This window comes from Mobula hypostoma, chromosome 12 (assembly GCF_963921235.1).
Source record: "Mobula hypostoma chromosome 12, sMobHyp1.1, whole genome shotgun sequence".
Classification (NCBI taxonomy): Eukaryota; Metazoa; Chordata; class Chondrichthyes; order Myliobatiformes; family Myliobatidae; genus Mobula; species Mobula hypostoma.
The window spans coordinates 56,767,358-56,789,069 of record NC_086108.1 but is presented as its reverse complement, the minus strand read 5'-3'; the positions used below and the strand labels follow the sequence as shown (position 1 = coordinate 56,789,069).

The window sequence follows — 21,712 nt, the reverse complement described above, 5'->3', positions numbered from 1 at the left end:
TACCTTACCCCTAGTGGGCTCAACCACAAGATGCTCTAAAAAGTCATCTCGTAGGCATTCTGCAAATTCTCTCTCCCGGAATCCAGCACAAAACTGATTTTCACATTCAACCTGCATATTGAAATCCCCCATGACTATCGTAATATTACCCATTTTACATGCGCTTTCTGTCTCTCATTGTAATTTATATCCCACATCCTGGCTACTGTTTGAAGCCCATGATGTGGGATAGGTGACTTTTTTATAGAAAGCTATCAGCTGAGATCTGATGGGTAGAATTAAAAGAAAACAACAAGAGTTAAAACTACAATAAAATTTGCCTGCAAGCTTCCTGTAGTAAGAGGACATTTCATGAGTTGGTGAGGCTTGCATCAAAAAGCAGGATTGTGTTAAAAAGAAGAGGATTTGTTGGGCCTGATCCCCAGCTGCTTTATCCACCACCTGTGGATTCAGTTGCACTGCTGCTACCCAGTCTGCAAAGGTGAGCTGTGCCTGGTGGCCTTTACTCGGGCATGGGTTTACTGCTAGAGAACATGGACAAACTTCAAACCTACCCCTCCCACATTTTGCCCCTCCAAACTTTCAATTAGGGGAAGGGCAGAAAAATTTCCGTAAGGCCACAAGACATAGGAGCAGAATTAGACCATCTGGCCCATCGAATCTGCTCCACCATTCAATCATGGCTGATCCTTTTCTCTTCTCCTCCGCAACCCCAGTTTCCAGCCTTCTCCCCACTACCTTTGATGCCATGTCCAATCAAGAACCTATCAATCTCTGTCTTAAATACACCCAATGACCTGGCCTCCACAGCTGCATGTGGCAACGATTTCCACAAATTCACCACCCTTCGGCTAAGGAAATTTCCCCACATCTCTGTTTTGAAAGGGCGCCCCACTATCCCGAGGCTGTGCCCTCTTCTCCTAGACTCTCCCACTATGGGAAACATCCTTTCCACATCTACTGTGTCTAGGCCTTTCAACATTCGAAATGTTTTAATGAGATCCCCCCTCATCGTTCTGAATTCCAGCAAGTACAGACCCAAAGCCATCAAATGTTCCTCGTATGATAACCCTTTCATTCCTGGAATCATCCATGTGAACCTCCTCTGGACCCTCTCCAATGCCAGCACATCTTTTCTAAGATGAGAGGCCCAAAACTGTTCACAATACTCAAGGTGAGGCCTCACCAGTGCCTTATAAAGCCTCAGCATCACATCCTTGCTCTTGTAAACTAGACCTCTTGAAATGAATGCTAACGTGGCATTTGCTTTCCTCACCACCAACTCAACCTGCACAAGGACTCCCAAGTCCCTTTGCATCTCAGAATCTTGGATTTTATCCCCGCTTAGAAAATAGTTTGCACATTTATTTCTAATATCAAAGTGCATGACCATGCATTTTCCAAAACTTTATTTCATTTGGCACTTTTTGCCCATTCTCTTAGAAAGAACATTAACATTTTAGATTGATGACATCACAACAACAGGGACAAAATGGCATTTAATCCAGCCAGGTGGCGTAATCAGAAATGTTATAATAAACAATCTCTCCGACCCTACTTAACAGAATAGAAAAAAATAAGCATAACTCAATCATTCAAGATAACAGACAGAAACCAGGAAAGCCATTTGTATTGTGGAGGTGTTACTTGAATTTATATTAAACACAAAGTGACCAAGTACAAATGTGACTTGATTAGAGAAAGCAAAATGAGCTTTTTACAGAGTAAAATGTGTGATAAACTTACATAAATTTTTATGAGATAGCAAATAATGTAGTAAACAGTATAATGTTTTTCTCATCATTTAAAAAATACTCAAAATAGTTTCATAATAGAGACCTTTAGAGAAAAGCCCAAGGAACTGAGAGCAACTTACCTACCTGTTTAGGAAATGGTTCTCAACGATCAATCAAGAAGCATAGAAAATGATGGTGCACACAAACTGGGAGAAATTGATAGTTGGATCCAGGGAATATTTATACAAATCTCCCTTTGGAACTTTACGACTTTGGGAACAGACAAATGAACATGCATTACATCCCATCTGAGATCAATATTTTATTTTTATCACATTTTGTCCAGAGTTGTTCAGAGTACACTAGATTTGACTCAAGCTGTACTCTGTGAGAAATGTCAAAACTTGGTCCTGTTTTTGTTTTCTAGGTCTCATATAAAGATTAATATTTTGCCTTTTTGAATTTTTTTATTTTGCCCAGCTACTGCCTGTCTGTGTAAAACTTGCGATGGAACAATACATCCTTTCCAACTCATCTGAGCAAGCAAGATCACTTGGTATTTTCTTATATTCATTTCCAAATTTTTGGCATTGGCAAACTTGATTATATGATTCTCCATTGTGTCCTCCAGCTTGTTAGTAAGTATAGCAGATGGTTAAGGCTTGAAGTGACGTCTGCAATTATTAGGATTCTGAAGTCATCAAAAGGGTCAGGAATGAGAAACTTCCTTCTATAGGTAGGAAGGATAAGCTAAGGAGACATAACCTTAATCAGAGCAAGGCTATTTATGACAGCAATTCATAATAACCCTTCACTAGAAGCTGGTAAAAAAAACAATAAAAAAATCTAAATTATTTAATTCTAAATGAGACAAAGTTCCAAGGAGGACGTAAGGACAGAGTGAGCTAGAAACAACTCTGCACGTGAACTTGAAGAACACAACTGGAAAAGAAAAAAGACACAAACCAGGTAGGTTTAACCGTGTCAGCAAGACCAAGGAGCTGATTATTGATCGAAGGTCCATGAGCTCGTCCTTATCAGATGATCAGAGGCGGAGAGGGTCCTTGGTGTTATTATGTTGGAGGACCTGTGTTGAGGCCTGCACACAAGAGCAATTATGAAGAAAGCATGGCAGTGCCTTTACTTCCTTCAGAGTTTACGAAGATTTGGCATGCCATCTAAAACTCTGACAAACTTCTATAGATGTGTAGTGGAGAGTATATTGACTGGCTGCATCACAGCCTGGCATGGAAACATCAATGCCCTTGAACGGAAAATCCTACAAATAGTAGTGGATACAGTCCAGACCATCGTGGGTAAAACCCTTCCCACCATTGAGCACATCTCAGACATCCCACCTCTCCCGGAACTTCCGGGAGTTTCCCGCAAATTAAAAGTGGCTCCCTGATGCCCGCAAATTATATACAATGTCCCGGAAATTGATTTTTTTGAGAGTGAGCGAGAGAGAACGCGCATGAGAGCGAGCGCAAGAGCAAGAAAGCGAGTGCGAGAGAGCGAGCGCGACCACGAGAGACAGTGAGAGAGAGCGCGCGCGAGAGACCGAGAAAGCAAGCGCAAGAGAGAGAGCGAGAAAGCAAGCACGATAGAGAGCGAGAGCAAAAGCGAGAGAGAGCGAGAGCAAGAGTGAGAAAGCGAGAGAGAGTGAGAAAGCAAGAGAGAGAGTGAGAAAGCAAGCGCGAGAGACAGTGAGAGCGAGAAAGCAAGCGCAAGAGAGCGAGAGCAAGAGCGAGAAAGAGTGAGAAAGCAAGCGCGAGTGAGAGAGCATGCGCGATACAGAGAGAGAGCGAGAGCAAGAGCAAGAGTGAGAGAGTTCCAAAAAAAGTCAGAGTGGTAGAGCATTCCAAAAAATATATGAAACGTACGTCACCCCAGACTACACTAAAGTGTACCCCTGCCTAATAGGGGTCAAAATAATGACAGTGTTGCTCGCTGCACTGTTTGCAACAGTGACTTTTCTATTGCCCATGGTGGGTTAAGACTGTAAAAGACATGTTGAGGTGAGTTTAACAGGTGTCATTCATTCATTAGCATTGCTAACGTTATTTAAACTAGCTGGCCAGCTGCTAAGGAGCTACTCTATTGCAGACATCCCACCTCTCCCGGAAGTCTCCCGCAAATTGATGGTGCTACCTCCCTGAAATGAGTTTTTGCAGGGTGGGATGTCTGACAGCTACAGGAAGTGCTGCTACAGGAAAGCAGCATCCATCATCAGGGATTCCCACCACCCAAAACACGCTCTCTTCCCGCTATCACCATTAGGAAGAAGATACTAGAGCCTTAGGACTCACATCACCAGGTTCAGGAACAGTTACTATCCTTCAACCATCAGGCTCTTGAACCAAAAGGGAATTATTCGGATTTCTTATCTTTTTGACTACCAGAAGCTGTCACTCACATTCGGTAGCACCACCTTAACTGGAAGTCATTAACCCGTATACCATTATGTATTTATTGAGAATGCCCACAAGAAGATTAATCTCAGGGTTACATATGGTGGCATATACTGTATGTACTTTGATAACAACACTACTTTGAACTTTTTGATCCTTATTTATTATTTCAATAAAACATAACCTTGGCTGAGGAAAAAGCCTCTCAGCTTTGACATTAATAGATTTTTGTCAGCCAAGGCTGTGAAAGAATTTAGAGCCAGGGCAGATGAAATGCAGTTCCGATGCAGATCATTTTAATTTCAGTGAATGACAGAGAGGGCTTAAAGGGCTATTCCCACAGACTTTCTATTCCTGGATACTATATCCACCAACTGACCAATGAGAGACCATACTTGATGATGAATGCAGACTTCCAAATACAAAGCACATTGCATTCTGCCCAAATCAGCCTCTGCAGGTGGACAATATCATCATCTCCCATGTGCATGCTAGGTCTCTCTCCTCCGAACCGATATTTGTACTATGCTTTCTATCTCACTCAGCTGCCCAGTAGCAGCTTATGTGTGGATCCCACTTGTAAGGCAACATCTGATGGCAGGGCTGGGGCGGGGGGGGGGGGGCAGGTGCTTGCAATGTAAGACTGTATGTTTCCATCACTATCTGCCGAACCCTGCGCTGGCTTAGTATCAGATAGGTGCACGGAACAGATACCCCACTATATCCACCTGAACCATTAACACGCATCTGACCTAAACAAGTGTTTCCATCAGTTCCCTCTCCCACTCTGATTCCCCTGAATTTCACCTACACCAACGGCAATTTACTGCTGCCAACTAACCTTCCAACCCACATGTTTGGCAGGTGGGATGGAAATGGGGCACCGCTCAGTATGTGGAGGGAGAAGGCTCAATGTTTGAGATGTGCAGTAACAGGGAAGGGGAGGGGAAGAAACCAACGGGTGTACATTAATATCATCTGTATCGATTGAATCAGAGGTGGACAGATGGGGAACAGTGTAATAGATTAAGTATGAAGACACCCTAACTCATCATCATCTCCCACAGAAATCTGTATATACAACACGGTAGATGACCCTAACCTCCTCAGGTTAGCACCAGCTGCCTCTGGCTGTGTAACCCTCCACCTTACAAGGTGTAGTTCTCTTGGACAATGTGTGGGTATCATGGCCGTTGTGACTGACTCTCTGCGATGTGTATAAACTGTGAGAAGTGGAGGCGAGGCCTGTAACCTTGCTTCACGTGAGGGTGTAGCTAAATGAAGGAATAGCTGTAAGATGAATGCTAAGGGAGTGGTGCATTTAGCACGAGGTTACTGTACTCGTAGCACTGCATCAGAGTGCCCGGAATGGCCTCATGGCATTTACCATCTGCATAGGGCGGGCCACTTAACTGTATCTGTGCAGATACCAGCCACCTTTCCTCTTTTACATCACCCTAACCAGCCCCTCTACGATTTTCCACCAGCTTCAGCAGACTCCATTGTTGTGAGTCTGTCAGCAGCTTCTCTAGCCATAAAGCACTTACATTGAGGTGCAAAATATCTTTAAGCTGCGCAAGCCAAAATTTTAGCTGATGTGGAAACTTGCTGCTGAGGCATCTGACTAACGAATAGTGTGGTCAGTGCTAGCTGTACACTACAAACACGCATGTACACCAAACTGGCTGCATTCCGCAGAAGGCCCAAGAGAATGACACATGGTCAGCTCTGTTACTGCTTTCGAAAGCTATTAAATTTAGTCCTCAAACTTTCAGGCCAATGAGTTTCCGTGGAATCAGAAATCTGACAAAAGCTTTCTTTAAAAATGTTAATAGTTATGACTACTAAGAGCGCTGGTAGGTTCAAATTATAACCTGAAATATTAATAGTTTTTCTCTCAAAAGACATTAACCTACTGTCGAGAATTTCCACAACATAGTTCTAATTTGTAGTATTTCTGATGTACTCATATGGCCTCTCAGAGGTGCCAGCGACATCAGTGGAAGGACTGAGCAATCATGCCCATCAGGGCAAGAAAGTTTATATTATCTAAAATGAGATGCCCAAGGAAAATGGAATATAAACATTTTATGGCCTCAAGGTGCAGTGCTTCTAGTTCACCAGATTTTTCTGTCTGGTTTATGTAACTTTAATCTTGCTTTCCCAGAGTTAACCATATACAACCCTGAGATTTCTTTAACTCCAAGAAACACAACAGAATCCACGAAACAAGAGCAAGTCTGCAGATGCAGGAAATCCAAGCACACAACAAAATGCTGGAGGAACTCAGCAGGACTGCTGAGAATCCATGAAAGACTGCACCCAACAGGACAGACAAACAATGGGCAGAAGACAACAAACTGTGGAAATACAAAAAGAAAAAGAAATGAAATAAAAATAAATAAATAAGCAATAAATATTGAGAATATGAGATGAAGAGTCCTTGAAAATGAGTCCATCAATTGTGGGAACAGTTCAGTGATGGAGTAAGTGTAGTTGAGTGAAGTTATGTCCTTTGGTTCAAGAGCCTGATGGTTGAGGGGTAATTACAGTTCCTGAACCTGGTGGTGTGAGTCCTACGGTAACTCTACCTTTTCCTGATGGCTGCAGCAAGAAGAGAGAATGGCCTGGATGGTGGGGGTCCTTGACGATGGATGCTGCTTTCCTGTGGCGGTGCAAAGTGTAGATGTTCTCAGAGGGGGAAGGGCTTTACCTGTGATGGACTGGGCTGTATCCACTACACATTGTAGGATCTTCTGTTCAAGGGCATTGGTGTTTCCATACCAGGTTGTGATGCAACCAGTCAATATTCTCTTCACCACACACCTATAGAAGTTTGTCAAAGTTTTAGATGTCATGCTGAATCTTTGCAAACTTCCAAGGAAGTAGAGGTACTGCTGTGCTCTCATCGTAATGGCACTTACGTGCTGAGTCCAGGAAAGATCCTCTGAAATGATAACACCAGAGGATTTAAAATTGCTGCCGCTTTCCACCTCTGATTCCCCAACGAGGACTGCCTCATGGACCTCTGGTTTCCTCCTCCTGAAGTCAATAATCAGCTCCTTGATCTTGCTGACATTGAGTGAATGGTGTTGTTGTGGCCCCACTCAGTCAGGTTTTCTAAATGCTGATTCGTCACCACCTTTGATTTGACCAATGCCAGTGGTGTTGTCAGCAAACTTAAATATGGCATTGGAGCTGTGCTTAGTCTCAGTCATAAGTATAAAGTGAGTAGTACAGAGGGCTAAGCACACAGCACCATGGTGCACCTGTGCTGATGAAGATTGTGGAGGAGATGTTGTTGCCAATCTGAACTGATGGGGGTCTGCATGTGAGGAAATTGAGGATCCAGTTGCACAAGGAGGTACTGAGGCCATAGTGTTGAAACTTATTGATTAGTTTTGAAGGGATGATAGTACTGAATGTTGAGAGGTAATCAATGAAGAGCACCTTTGCTGCCCAGATGCTTCACAGTCGAGTGAAGAGCCGGTGAAATGGCATCTGCTGCGGACCTGTTGTGCTGGCAGTCAAATAGGAGCGGATCCTAGTCATTTCTCAGGCAGGAGTTGATATGTTTAATCACCAACCTCTCAAAGCACTTCATCACAGTGGATGTAAGTGCTTCTGGATGAAAGTCATTGAAGCAGATCATCAAGTTCTTCTTAGGCACCGGAATAATTGAAGCCTGCTTGAAGCAAATGGTTACCTCAGACTGCCAAAGTAAGCGGTGAAAGATATTGATGAACGCTCAAGTCTGTTGATTTGCACAAGTCTTTAGTACCTGGCCAGGTACCCCATCCAGGCTGGATGTACACAAAACTGTAAAGATAGGAAACTAATCCCATACCACAAATATCATGAGCGTTTTATTAATAATATTTATTTGATTATATGCAGCGGGAGTTTAATTCCTTTTTGCAGTGTCATTGGGACTCATAATACTGGATGAGTATGTGTTTCCACACTCCATTCGGGCCGATTTTTACTTCAATGTGGGAACTCCAGAGAAATAGAATGTAATCAGATGATAGGCTGTGGCTGCGTATTTGTACCCTTTCACAAAAACTCTTCAGTAATATTTTAAAAACTGATTTTGCTAGACAATGTCATAAACCAGGTTCAATTCTTGGTGATGAGAGTTGTCCATGCTTGTAGTTAGGACAGTCCAGTTAAAAAAAAATAAGGCAGCTGAAAAACGAGAAGGGTAGCTTTCTATATACTGTAGACCATTTTCCACTTTTATTGTTTAATGCTATCAATGTATTTAATGGAAGGGTTTTCAGTGAACCATTTGCAATCTAAACATTCAGAATTTATGTCAGGACTTCAGCTCTATCCCTCACACTATCCCTTAATTCAAAATAAATGAGAAGCTCAATTTTACGGGTAGAGACTAATACAATAAAGCAGAAAATTCAGAGCTCTGGATTAAGTTAGATATTAATAACCCCGAAGAGAATAAAAATTGAAAGCCTCCATGAAATCAATCTCTTAAAAAAAGCTCATGAATTTTTTCATGAAAAGGATATTCTTATTGCCCCTTGAAACAATTTACAATTTGCCTGTGAAGTTTGCTAACTTCAGGATTTTCTGAACCAAATATAATTAAAAATAAGTTTTTTCATATTTTCTATTGATCTCGTTCTTTGAAAGTATCCACGGAAATTCTCCCTAATAATGTCTGTCCAGGGTTGATTACAAAAATTACAAAACTCTTCTCCATCTGGCAGAACTGGTCCTCGCTCTCAATGATTTCTCCTTTGGTTCCTTCCACTTCTTTCAAACAAAAGGTGTAGCCATGGGCATTCACATGGGTCTCATCTATGCCTTTCTTTTTGTCAGCTACATGGAACAGTCAATGTTTCAAGCCTACACCAGTATCACTGGCCAACTTTTCCTACACCACATCAATGACTATATTGGTGCTGCTTCCTGCACCCATGCCAAGCTCATCGACTTCATCAACTTTGCCTCCAACTTCCACCCTGCCCTCAATTTTACATGGTCCATTTCCGACAACCGCTACCCTTTCTCGATTTCACTGTCTCTATCTCTGGAGACAGCTTATCACCTGATAATTTTTATAAACCCACTGATTCTCACTGCTACCTGGACTACAGTATACCTCTTCCCACCCTGTCATTTGTAAAAATGCCATCCCCTTCTCACAATTCCTTTGCCTGCACTGCATCTGCACTCTGGATAATACTTTTTATTCCAGAGCTAATGAAATGTTCTCCCTCTTCAAAGAAAGGGGCTTTCCTTCCTCCACCATCAACGCTGCCCTCACCCACATCTCTTCCATTTTGCGCACATCCGCCCTCACCCCATCCACCTGCCACCCCACCAGGGATGCGGTTTCTCTTGTCCTCACCTACCACCCCACCAGCCTCTGTGTCCAGCACATAATTCTCTGTATCTTCTGCTATCTCCAATGGGATCCCACCACCAAGCACATCTTTTGCTTCACTTCCATTTTTCGCTTTCCACAGGGAACCCTCCTTATGCGACTCCCTTGTTCATTTGTCCTTGCCCACTGATCTCCCACCTGGTGCAAGTGGAACAAGTACTGCACCTGCCCCTCTACCTCCTCCCTCACTACCATTCAGGGCCCAAACAGTCATTCCAGGTGAGGCGACACTTCACTGTGAGTCTGTTGGGGTTATCTACCATATCTGCTGCTCCCGGTGTGGTCTCCTGAATATTGGTGACACCCAACGTAGATTGGGAGACTGCTTCACTGAGCCTCCATGTTTCATCCACCAGAAAAAGCAAGATCTTCTGGTGGCCACCCATTTCAATTCTACTCTCCACTCCCATTCCAAAATGTCAGTCTATGGCCTCCTCTACTGCCTTGATAAGGCCAAACTCAGGTTGGAGGAGCAACACCTTATATTCCGTCTAGGTAGTCTCCAACCTGATGGCACGAACATCGATTTCTCAAACTCCTGGTAATTGCCGCCACCCGCCCCCCCCCCCACCAACATTCCCTATTCCTATTTCCTTCTCTCACTTTATCTCCCTACCTACTCATTACCTCTTTCTGGTGCTCCTCCCCCCCTTTCCTTTCTTCCATGGCCTTCTGTCCTCTCTTATCAAATTCCCCTTTCTCTAACCCTTTATCTCTTGCACCAATCAACTTCCTAGCTCTTTACTTAACACCTATTACCTTGTACTTCTTCCTCCCCTCCCCCACCTTCTTACTCTGAAATCTCATCCCTTTTTCCAGTCCTGATGAAGGGTCTTGGCCCGAAAACTCAGCGCTTTTACTCTTCCATAGATGCTGCCTGGTCTGCTGAGTTCCTTGAGCATTCCAGCACCTGCAGATTTTCTTCAGTTTGTAAACCTCCAGATAATCCCAATCACTTTATTACAACACTGTTTTAAAATACTCACAGGGACCTAATCTGCACTCCATGCAAATGTGCTGTGCATATCCAACAATTTGCATTTTATTGTTATACTAGTACCATTTTTTCTCTTTCCCCATAGTGAGTCAAATATAATTGCTTGCTTCCAAGTAACTAAAATGTATGAATGAAGATGACGACATTGAAGATGTTGAAGCAATCACTTCAGTGTACGGGGCATACACTGCCATTATTTACTCTGATAAGAGAATCAAGGATACTCTATTTAGTAATGAAGCCAGAAGTAGAACACATGGAAATCCCAGAGAGAATAACCATAAGATCACTGCATTTATTATTAGTAGTTTGTTGTTGGTCCTTTCCGCGCCTTGTGGTGTATTGGGTGGCAACCTTACCATCTCATTAGCATTTTTTGCCTGTTTTTGTAAATGCCGAGTCACTAGCTCGACGCTCAACCCAGCACAGATGGAATGCGTACAGGGAGCCAATCGGATTCAAACTCAGGACCGCTCACCTCGAAGTGCAGCGTGGACAGCACTACACCACTGGCTGGCACATTAGTATTTTCAAAAGGGAGAAATGAAGGTGATAATCCAAGATTTTAGACCTTAAGGTGGTTAATATAATGGGGTAGATTAAAATAGAGTAAGAAATTATTAGTTGGTTGATCTGCAGTGAGCCCATTCAGGATTATGTGTGAATGATAAACCTGGTTCTTTGGCAAGCAAAAAAAAACTACTAGAATGATGGAATAATAAGTAATTAGTGCCAGTATTAAACTAAATAAAAGTGCTTAGGTGAAGGTAAGCAATTGTGCAAACCATAAGAAATGGAAGGATTATATCAAAGAAAAAACAATTGGTTTCCCTTTCTCAAAAACCTCCATTGTCTTCACCCAACAGATCAATTTAAAATCCTTGTCAGTCTTACGTCTGTCTATTTCTTTTGAACAGAGAGTGTCATGAAATTTCACCCCAAAACTGTGGTGAGGCCAAGGAGGAACATTGAAAGTAGACCATTAAGTAGGCTATTTTTTAAAAAAGTGAGTGTTAAAGTGGAGATCCAGGAGATTCTGCAGATGCTGGAATATTACTTCCATTCTCAGTGTTATATAGTGGCTGAGATAAGAGGAAACGATAAAGAGGTCTTTACCTATTCTTAAACAGGAACTAACATGATTACAGTAAAAGGTAGTAGACTTCCTATATGCAAACTACTTCCTCATCTATTATTACAGTAGATCTGACAAGAAGGAAGCGATCTTTGATTCAAACTTGAATAATAAAACAGATTAGTGATTAAACTGAATAAAGAATAGTTTCAAAATATAATCACACCTTTTTAGGTTGAATAATGACCCTTGAAGAATCTTAGTCCAATGGAGAGAATTTTTGCCCTAAATTTCTGCTTGTAAAAGGAAAAAAAAAGTGATCACTGGATCAGTAATGGTAGGGTAGACATAAGATAGGCCAGGTTTACACGAGGAAGCCTATCTGGCATCAAACACTATGTGGGCTACAATTAGCATTATGAACGCTGCAGCCACTGTTTCTGTTGCTACATGAACGCAACCTCTCTGACAGTATCATACTCATTTTAAAATTCATTTATGGGATGCAAACATTGAAGACAACATCAACATTTTTAATATGCATTCTTTTCAGATCTTTGTAATTTGCCAAAAAAAAATCTAAAATCATTTCCCCAATCTTCGAATCACATAAATCCCAAACTTTGGTCAGCCAGCTGTGTTTTTATAACAATTTAGTAATTTGATGATTACCTTCCTTGGAAAATAGCAGGTTATCTCCTGAAGTTCGACATTATATCCAGTCTCCTTTCTATCACTAACATGCGTAGACATTGTGAACCTTCCCCCTATTTCACCTCACCAGTGCTGAAACTGTACACACTTGTACAATTTCTGGGCTTAACTACATTTCCCTTGATTTCCTTAATCACCATGTATCTGGCTCAGGGTCAGTGTCATACAAGCACTGAAACAGGCCCTTGGCCTAGCTCACTCACGCTGACCAAGCTACTTAACCTGAGCTAGTCCCATTTGCCTGCATTTAACCGACACTCCTCTAAACGTTGGAGACAAGAGACAGCAGATGCTGGAACCTGGACCAAAAACAAATTCCTGGAGGAACTTGGAGCGTCTAGTCCAGATGAAAGGACCCAAATGTTGACTGTCTACTTCCCTCTGTAAATGCTGCCTGTCCCACTCACTTCCTCCAGCAGGCTATTATTGTTCCCGCTAAACCTTCTCTATCCATCTACTTGTCTAAATGCCCTTGAAACCTTTTGATTATATCCACCTCTACCACTTCCTCTAACCAGCTTGTTCCATATACCCACCAACCACGAAGTCCCCTTTAAATCCTTCCCCTCTCATGTCAAACCATGCCCTCTACCCAGGGATAAAGACTGCAACCATTCAGCTCATTATTTTATAAGCTTCCATAAGGTCACTCCCCAGCCTTCTACGCTCCAGGAAAAAATTGTTCCAGACTATCTAGTCTCTCGTTATAACTCAACACCTTTACTTCTGTACCATCCTTGTATTTTTTTGCACTTTCCAGTTTAAAGTGATCCTTCCTATAGCTTGGTAACAAGAGTTGTACCAGATCCCATTTGGAATATACTCAGGGACCGAGCCCCAACTTCCCTTTAGGGTATGGGTCCGAAGACGTATTACAATCTCAATAAGAAATTTCTTCACTCAGTCCTAAATGCCCAACCCCTTATTTTGAAACCATCCCTTGCTTCTAGACTTCCCAGCCTGGGGGAAAATTCAACACTGCAACTATCTTGTCAAACCCAGTAAGCACTTTGCATATTTCCATGAGGTCACCTCTCACTCCAGATTTAAGAATACAGATCATGCCACATGACAAACTTGCCATCCTAGTAATCAATCTGTGAATCTTCACTACACTCCATCTAACACAAATATATCCTTCTCAGGTAAAGATATGAGACCTGTAAACAATATTTCAAATGTGTGCATGCACTGGAGAATACAGGGGAGATTCACGTGGATGTTATCTGGATTGGAGGACTTAGGGAGAGGGTGGATAGGCTGGGCTTCTTTTCCTGGAAGCAGGGCCGGTTGAAGGATGACCTGATCCGAGTGCAGGTATATGAGATTATGGGAGGCACAGATGGGATAGATGTCAAAATCATGTCCCTCACGGTAGGGTATTAAAAAAAAGGGAGCATAGGTTTAAGATGAGAGGAAGGAGTTTGAAAGGTGATCTGGGGGGATTTTTATTTTTTAAAACCACAAACAGAATGGTTGCCTGAGGAGGTGGTGAAATCAGTTATGTTTGAGATAATCAGGCTGGCACTTAAACAGGGAAGGCAAAGTGGGCATAAACACATCTAATGCGAATAAATATTATTAGTACAGTATAGCTGCACAAACGCTGCCGGAACATGGTGGGACGAAAGGCCCACCTCTATGTTCTTGGGCTCTGAGGTTCCGTTTATTGCTGTTCCTCAGCGGGCCACTTGTAACATTCAGTCATCTCCATCTGCATTCTCCTTTCCAATCTGCAATCCCACTGACATGACAGCCCATGAGGAACGATAGCAACGTGAAGTACTGAATACCGCTTACCCATATAATATGCGACAGTCCTGCAGACAATGAAGGGCTCAAAGTGTCTTCCTCTCTAACCCCAGGCGGGCAGTCCCAGCGCACCCACGCCAGAACTGACACCCCGGTCACTGAGTCATTAGGCGGCGAACCAAACGAGGCACACTTCCACAACCTGACTCATAGAATACTCCAAACCACCGACACCCCGCCCTCTCCCATATCTAGGATATTTTGACGAGAACGATTCAAGCCATCACCCTGGAAGGAGCTGATCCGTACCCCAACGGCGAAGGGTCATCGACCCCTCCACAGCCGCGGCGGTGTTACCAGTATTTCCCACTTTAAGCGCACTCCCAGCAAATCTTCTAACTTCGGCAGAGCAGATGAACGAATGGAAATAAACAATAATCTACCTGTAGTTTCGGCAACTTTAATCTTAGCAGAATGTATCCACACATTTATTTCCCCCTTAACTTTTTTAGTATGATTCATACTTGATGGAAACGTTTATTAAGTTAAAATGAACGATTAAACATTTTCCGCACAAACGGCAAATTAATTCCGAACTGAGGACACTATCTAACGCGGATAATCTTTGAAAAAAAGAAATAAATCCGATTTTTAAGAGAATAATGTTACTCTTGTTAAGGCTCACCATCCGCCAGAAACAGCACCTACTTCCCTGCATTGAGCCGGATTTCATCCCCCCGCCCCGCGGCTGCCCAAGGGGAAACAAGGACTATTCTGCCCGAAAGTTGGCAGCTTCTCAGCGCCGGACACCCGTTCCATGAACACAACGCATCGCCCAAAAGAAAGAGACGGGTTACTCACGGTTCACATCACTCCGGGACCGGCGCTGTTCCACGTGTCGCGGCTTCTCTTTCCCCCGTTGTAACTCAACGCCGGAGACAGATCACAAAGCGTCGCAAAGAGCCCGACTATTCAATTTTTTTTATAGGGGAGAATTATCGGGGATACTATTTCTGGCAAGTTTTAAACAAATCGCATGGCTGCCGTTTAAACCACACACTTGAGCTGGGTTCCTCACTGCTGCGCTCCTGTGATTCTATTTCAGAGCCCAGCCTAAAACCACACGCCTTTCACACCTCTGAAATGTGTGATCCTTCTCACACGCAGTCATCAAAAAAAGAGCAGACTGCTGCAATCTAACTTTCTAACTCGGTACTTGTGAAATTGAAACTGCTTTCCGAGCAGCCCCAGGATTGGAAGGAGTGGTTAGGTCCTTTATTAACATGGAGCGTTGGGCATTACATTGTCGCTATCTCCTAAAATTTACATTAAATTTACATCGCAGAAGCAAAGCGACCGGCCCACTGACCTGTCGTTCTGTGTTAACCCATCCCAGGTGCCCTACCCATATTCATGTTGCACTAAGGTAGTTCTCCCTCTCTGCTGTACTTCCCATCTTTCCATTCCACTTTTTGTGTGCCTATCCGTTCCAAGAGTAACCAATCACGTTTTTTTTGAAAGCTAAATGTTAAAAAAGTTTAAAATAAAAACTTGACCAAAGGAAAACATTTCACATTTTGAAATTGCTCCATTAGGATTCCCTAATCTTGTTGCCTCAAGTTCTGATCAACTGTTGGAGTTTCATTGTCCAACCTTAATAGTTTCATTCTGTAATCACAATTGTTCATTGTAGTTAACTCTATTGAATATTAGTCCATGGAGTAGCTGATTATCTTAGCACTTTTTCTTGTAACTTTATAAATTATTTGTATATCATGCATTGTGCAGAGCTAATTAAGCATTTTGTACCATTCCCATTTTCAATTACTCAACTTGAAAATGTTTCAATCAGGACTATTTTCCCAATTGGGTTATTTGTGTTGTACTCTTGTAGAAGGGTTACATTTCACTTGATTTTCTGTTCACAAGCATATGATAAGTAATCCTCTTCTTCTTGAAATAAAATAATATTATTAATGTGTTTGTTCTCTTGGAATGATTTCACAATGTTGCTGAAAAAAAATATGGGCAGTGAATTCAAACCCTTAAACATTCATTCCATGAAACATTTTTCTTTGCATAACTCTTGGTTCTTTCATCAATCTTCCACATCTGATATCCTCTGATTCTTAACCTTCTACTTTTTTAGAAGTTCGTGCAGTAGATGAACAGAAGTTCATTCTATAGATGAACAGTATCCTGACTGGTTGCATCATGGCCTGGTATGGAATCACCAGTGGCCAGGAACAGAAGAAAAGCCTCCAAAAGGTGCTGAATACAGCCCAGTCCATCACGAGAAAATCGTTGCCCACCACTGAGCACATCTACAAGGAGCACTGACCCACAAGAAAGCAGTATCCATCATCAAGGACCCCCAACATCCAGGCCATGCTCTTTTCTTGCTACTACCACTGGGAGGGAGGCACAGGAGCCTTAGGTCACACACCATCAGGTTCAGGAGCAGTTCTTACCCTTCAATCATCAGGATCCTGAACCAACGTGGATAACTTCACTCACCTCAACTCTGAACTGATTCCACAACCTACAGTATGTTCTTAGTTTTATTCTCATGTTCTTAGTTAGTTAGTTTGTTTATTTATTTATTTTGCTGTCTATCTAGTTATAGAACATAGAGTAGTACAGCACATTACAGGCCCTTCGGCCCACAATGTTGTGTCAACCCTCAAACCCTGCCTCCCATATAACCCCCCACCTTAAATTCCTCCATATACCTGTCTAGTAGTCTCTTAAACTTCATGAGTGTATCTGCCTCCACCACTGACTCAGGCAGTGCATTCCACGCACCATCCACTCTCTGAGTAAAAACTTGGTCATCTGCCCTTATCCTCCTTTACCTGCCTACAGCTTTTCTCATGTTAACTACACCATCGTCCTCCAACACCCCTCCTCCGTCATCCACCTGTGTGGGGGCATGTTGGCCAAGTTCCATTTTTATCTTTCCAGTTGTGCCAAGTAACTCACCTTCCAGTCCTGACAAAGGGTTTCGGTCCGTAACGTAGACTGATCTTTTCCACGGATGCTGCCTGACCTGCTGAGTTCCTCCAGCGTGTTTGTGAGTGTTGCTGAGTAAAAAACCTTCCTCTAATATCCCCCTTGAACTTCCCATCCCTTACCTTAAAGCCATGTCCTCTTGTATTGAGCAGTGGTGCCCTGGGGAAGAGGTGCTGGCTATCCACTCTATCTATTCCTCTTATTATCTTGTACACCTCTATCATGTCTCCTCTCATCCTCCTTCTCTCCAAAGAGTAAAGCCCTAGTTCCCTTAATCTCTGATCATAATGCATACTCTCTAAACCAGGCAGCATCTTGGTAAATCCCCCCTGTACCCTTTCCAATGCTTCCACATGCTTCCTATAGTGAGGCGACCAGAACTGGACACAGTACTCCAAGTGTGGCCTAACCAGAGTTTTATAGAGCTGCATCATTACATTGTGACTCTTAAACTCTATCCCTCGACTTATGAAAGCTAACACCCCATAAGCTTTCTTAACTACCCTTTCTACCTGTGAGGCAACTTTCAGGGATCTGTGGACATGTACCCCGAGATCCCTCTGCTCCTCCACACTACCAAGTATCCTGCCATTTACTTTGTACTCTGCCTTGGAGTTTGTCCTTCCAAAGTGTACCACCTCACACTTCTCTGGGTTGAACTCCATCTGCCACTTCTCAGCCCACTTCGGCATCTTATCAATGTCTCTCTGCAATCTTTGACAAACCTCTACACTATCTACAACACCACCAACCTTTGTGTCATCTGCAAACTTGCCAACCCACCCTTCTACCCCCTCATCCAGCTATTTATTTAGCTATTATTGTATTTGGCCAGATTGTCTTCTTTTGCACATTGGTTGGTTAATATTGATTCTTTGTTCTACTGTGAATGCCTGCAAAAATGAAACTCAGTAGCATATGGTGACATATACACTCTTTGATAATAAATTTACTTTGAACTTTGAACCTTTGCCAGGGGGTTACAGTTTCTCAATTTACACATGGCATTTATACAATTTTCAGCAACTTTATCAGATCCCTTTGTAAACTCCTTTGTTCCAAGGAAACATTCTTCATCTCTGGAATGAATTTAGCACATCTCTTCTGCTTCCTTTCCAAAGTCTTCATGACTCATATAGAGTAATGTACAGAACTGGACACCATACTCCAGTTGTGATTGAACTGGTGTTTTATAGAAGTCCATAATTGCTTTCTTGCTCTGACAAAAATATATCACCTCTTTTCTGTAGGGTAAGTTCACGATGCACTTTTTCAGCAACAATAAAAACAGAAAGTTGGAGAACATTTGAATTCTTGGTTTAAAGTATCTGGTTTTGATCTGATTAAGAATAATCTGATTAACAATTATTAACTTGACTAACTGAAATGAAATGTGGAATATCATCAAGGTTATGTGAAGAGGTAAATGACGCATCAGAGGTGAATGGCTTCAACTTGGATTATAGAATTTAATAAGTCATGGAAAGGAATTCAAAGGTGAAAAGCAGCTTCTTAGTTTGAGATTCCATGATGTTATAGAATTCTGTCTCTGGACAGAACAATCTCCTGTCAATGCATTGCAGCTAACACATGCTATTCAGTGACAGGCTGTACATGAATTTTGTTCTTTAGGCACATAACTGAGATTCTCAAAGAGGAAGTATGCTTGACACCTTAAAGCAACATTTACAATTGTCTTAGTGAAAGGAAACAAGACTAATTCCCCTCATAATAAATAGGGTGAATGTTATTTACACTCAGATCTAAGTACTTCCTCTACAATTTGAAAATAAACAAGAAAGTAACAGGTGAATTTGTCTTAAAAGCAGCCATGGTCTATGTGGCTGTTGAATGTAGCTTTTGAATGACTGTTTTGTAGATGTTAGTTTATGAATGGAAAAGAGGCTTATGGATAGAATTTGTGATCTTACACTCTTGACAGCTGAAAGCACAACTGTTGATGGTGGAGTGATGATACTAGAATTGGCCAAGAGGCCTGAAACAAAATAAATTAGATATCTTGAACAGTAATAGGATTGGAGATAATAGAGATGGGCAGGTGTAAGACGAGGGAGAGAGTTGAAACAAAGTTCAGAACTTTAAAACAGATATTTACTTGATTGTGAGTAAATTAAGGCCAGTGAGCTCAAAGGAGGTGATCAAGTGATAAGAATTAGCAGTTTTGAATGAGCTCAGGTTTCTAGAATATAGAAAAGGGAAACTAACAACGAGCATTAATTGCATCACATTATAAACAGCAATAGAATGAGAAAAAAAGATAATGGCCTTCTTCTTCCCTGTAATTAGTTGGAGGAAATTTCTTCTCATTTGGTATAGGAATTTTGAGGAATAACATCATTTTAGAGATAGTGGAAGTGCTACTGCAAGAACTGGATGTCATGAGCATAGACATGGAAACAGATGCACAGAGCAATTTTTGGTGATACATAGAAAACATAGAAAATAGGTGCAGGAGTAGGCCATTCGGCCCTTCGAGGCAAGAGGCAGCACATAGGAGATAGCCAAAGGCAGATCCTAGGGTCACCAAGGGTAATGAAAAGGGAAACTATTCCTTGTAGAAAAAGCAGTAAATGTTCAACAGGCAATGTTTGTGGTGAAAATTTGATGACTATTTCTTATTGAAAAAAGAAGTCATCAGAAGTGTCAAGAGTTAACATCTTAGATTTTAGATTGTCAACTTTTGTTCAGAACTAGTCAACAACTTCACTTTTCTCCCCATAGATGTTACCTAATCAGCATTTTATTGTATTTTTATTTTAATATTCTACTTTTGAAGGTGAGTTACTTGACTCAATTGGAAAGATAAAAATGGAACTTGGCCAACATGCCCCCACACAGGTGGATGATGGAGGAGGGGTGCTGGAGGACGATGGTATAGTTAACACGAGAAAAGCTGTAGGCAGGTAAAGGAGGATGAGGGCAGATGACCATGCTGGACAACCAAGGGATTAATAATGATTCCTGTGCAGTAATGTTTCACTAAGGTCCATTCATTAAAGCTCCAATAATCTGTTCTTTAATTGTTCCGTGATCCCACAGCTCATTCAGGTGCTGTTCCCATGCTTCCTTTAACTCACTGCACTCTCTTTAAACTCATCTGGTTCACTGAAAAAATCTCTCAGTCCTAAAGATGCCAGATTATCAGAGTTCTAATGTACAGTACTTGGTAACTTCATGGATAGCTGAGTTGATGATACACTTGACAATGTTCTCCAGTGCCTTCCCATTGGATCCCATTTTGGATATTTAATCTATCTTCTTCACGTTCAGACAGATGCTCCAGTCGCCAATATTCTAAGCTGCTCCAAAATCATGGTGGAAATGATGCAATAAGTACACTGTGAATTTTGTCCTCTTCTTTCTATAAATGTCTAGGAAAATTACCTCCAACAAATTTTCCTCGTTTAAAGTGTTTCACATCAAAAAGCACCTTACAGAAATGTTGGAAAACACGTACAACAAATCAGAGAGTAAAATATCAGGAGGAGTGACCAAAAGACCAATGAAAGTTTAAAGGACAGATTATTTCCAACGTAATTTTACATTTCTAATTGAAAATAATTTCTGAAGAGCCCCCAGTATGTCAAATGGCTGTCTGCTCCACATGCAGAATTATTGAAATATACCCTCAGTTGTCATTTTACTTTGTACCTCCTGTACCTAATAAAGAGGCCACTAAGTGCATATTCGTAGTCTTCTGCTGTTGTCGTCCATCCAATTCAAGGTTCAATGTGTTGTACATTCAGGGATGCTCTTCTGCACACCACTGTTGTAACACCTGGTTATTTGAGTTACTGTTGTCTTCCCGTCTGCCTGAACCAGTCTGACCATTCTCCTTTGACCTCAATCATTAACAAGCCATTTTCACCCACAGAACTGCTGCCCACTGGAAGTTTTCATTCTCTGTAAACTTCATACAGTAGTTTTACTTTATAGTTAAACTTTAGAGAATGCACCATTCTCTGTAAACGTTTAGAGATTTTTGTGCGTGAAAATCCCAGGAGAGCAGCCATTTCTGAGATACTCAAACCACTCCGCCTGGCACCAACAAGCATTCCACGGTCAAAGTCACTTGGATCACATTTCTTCTCCATTCTGATATTTGGTCTGAACAACAACTGAACCACTTGACTATGTCTACTTGCTTTTAGAACATAGAACATAGAACATAGAATAGTACAGCACAGTACAGGCCCTTTGGCCCACAATGTTGTGCCGACCCTCAAACCCTGCCTCCCATATAAGCCCCCACCTTAGATTCCTCCATATACCTGTCTAGTAGTCTCTTAAACTTCACTAGTGTATCTGCCTCCACCACTGACTCAGGCAGTGCATTCCACGCACCAACCACTCTCTGAGTAAAAAACCTTCCTCTAATATCTCCCTTGAACTTCCCACCCCTTACCTTAAAGCCATGTCCTCTTGTATTGAGCAGTGGTGCCCTGGGGAAAAGGTGCTGGCTATCCACTCGATCTATTCCTCTTATTATCTTGTACACTTCTATCATGTCTCCTCTCATCCTCCTTCTCTCCAAAGAGTAAAGCCCTAGCTCCCTTAATCTCTGATCATAATGCATACTTTCTA

At 42.0% G+C, this 21,712-nt stretch overlaps 1 protein-coding gene across 2 annotated transcripts in view; it reads right to left on the bottom strand.

Annotated features, from left to right (window-relative positions):
* The window catches only part of il12rb2 (interleukin 12 receptor, beta 2a), an 87,537-nt gene extending 72,217 nt beyond the window's left edge, over nucleotides 1-15,320 (bottom strand). For both annotated transcript variants that reach the window (XM_063064953.1, XM_063064954.1), the window contains exon 1: nucleotides 14,957-15,320. The gene's annotated coding sequence lies outside the window, so the exon portion shown is untranslated. The remainder of the gene's footprint in view (nucleotides 1-14,956) is intronic.
* Nucleotides 15,321-21,712: the final 6,392 nt, after the last annotated feature.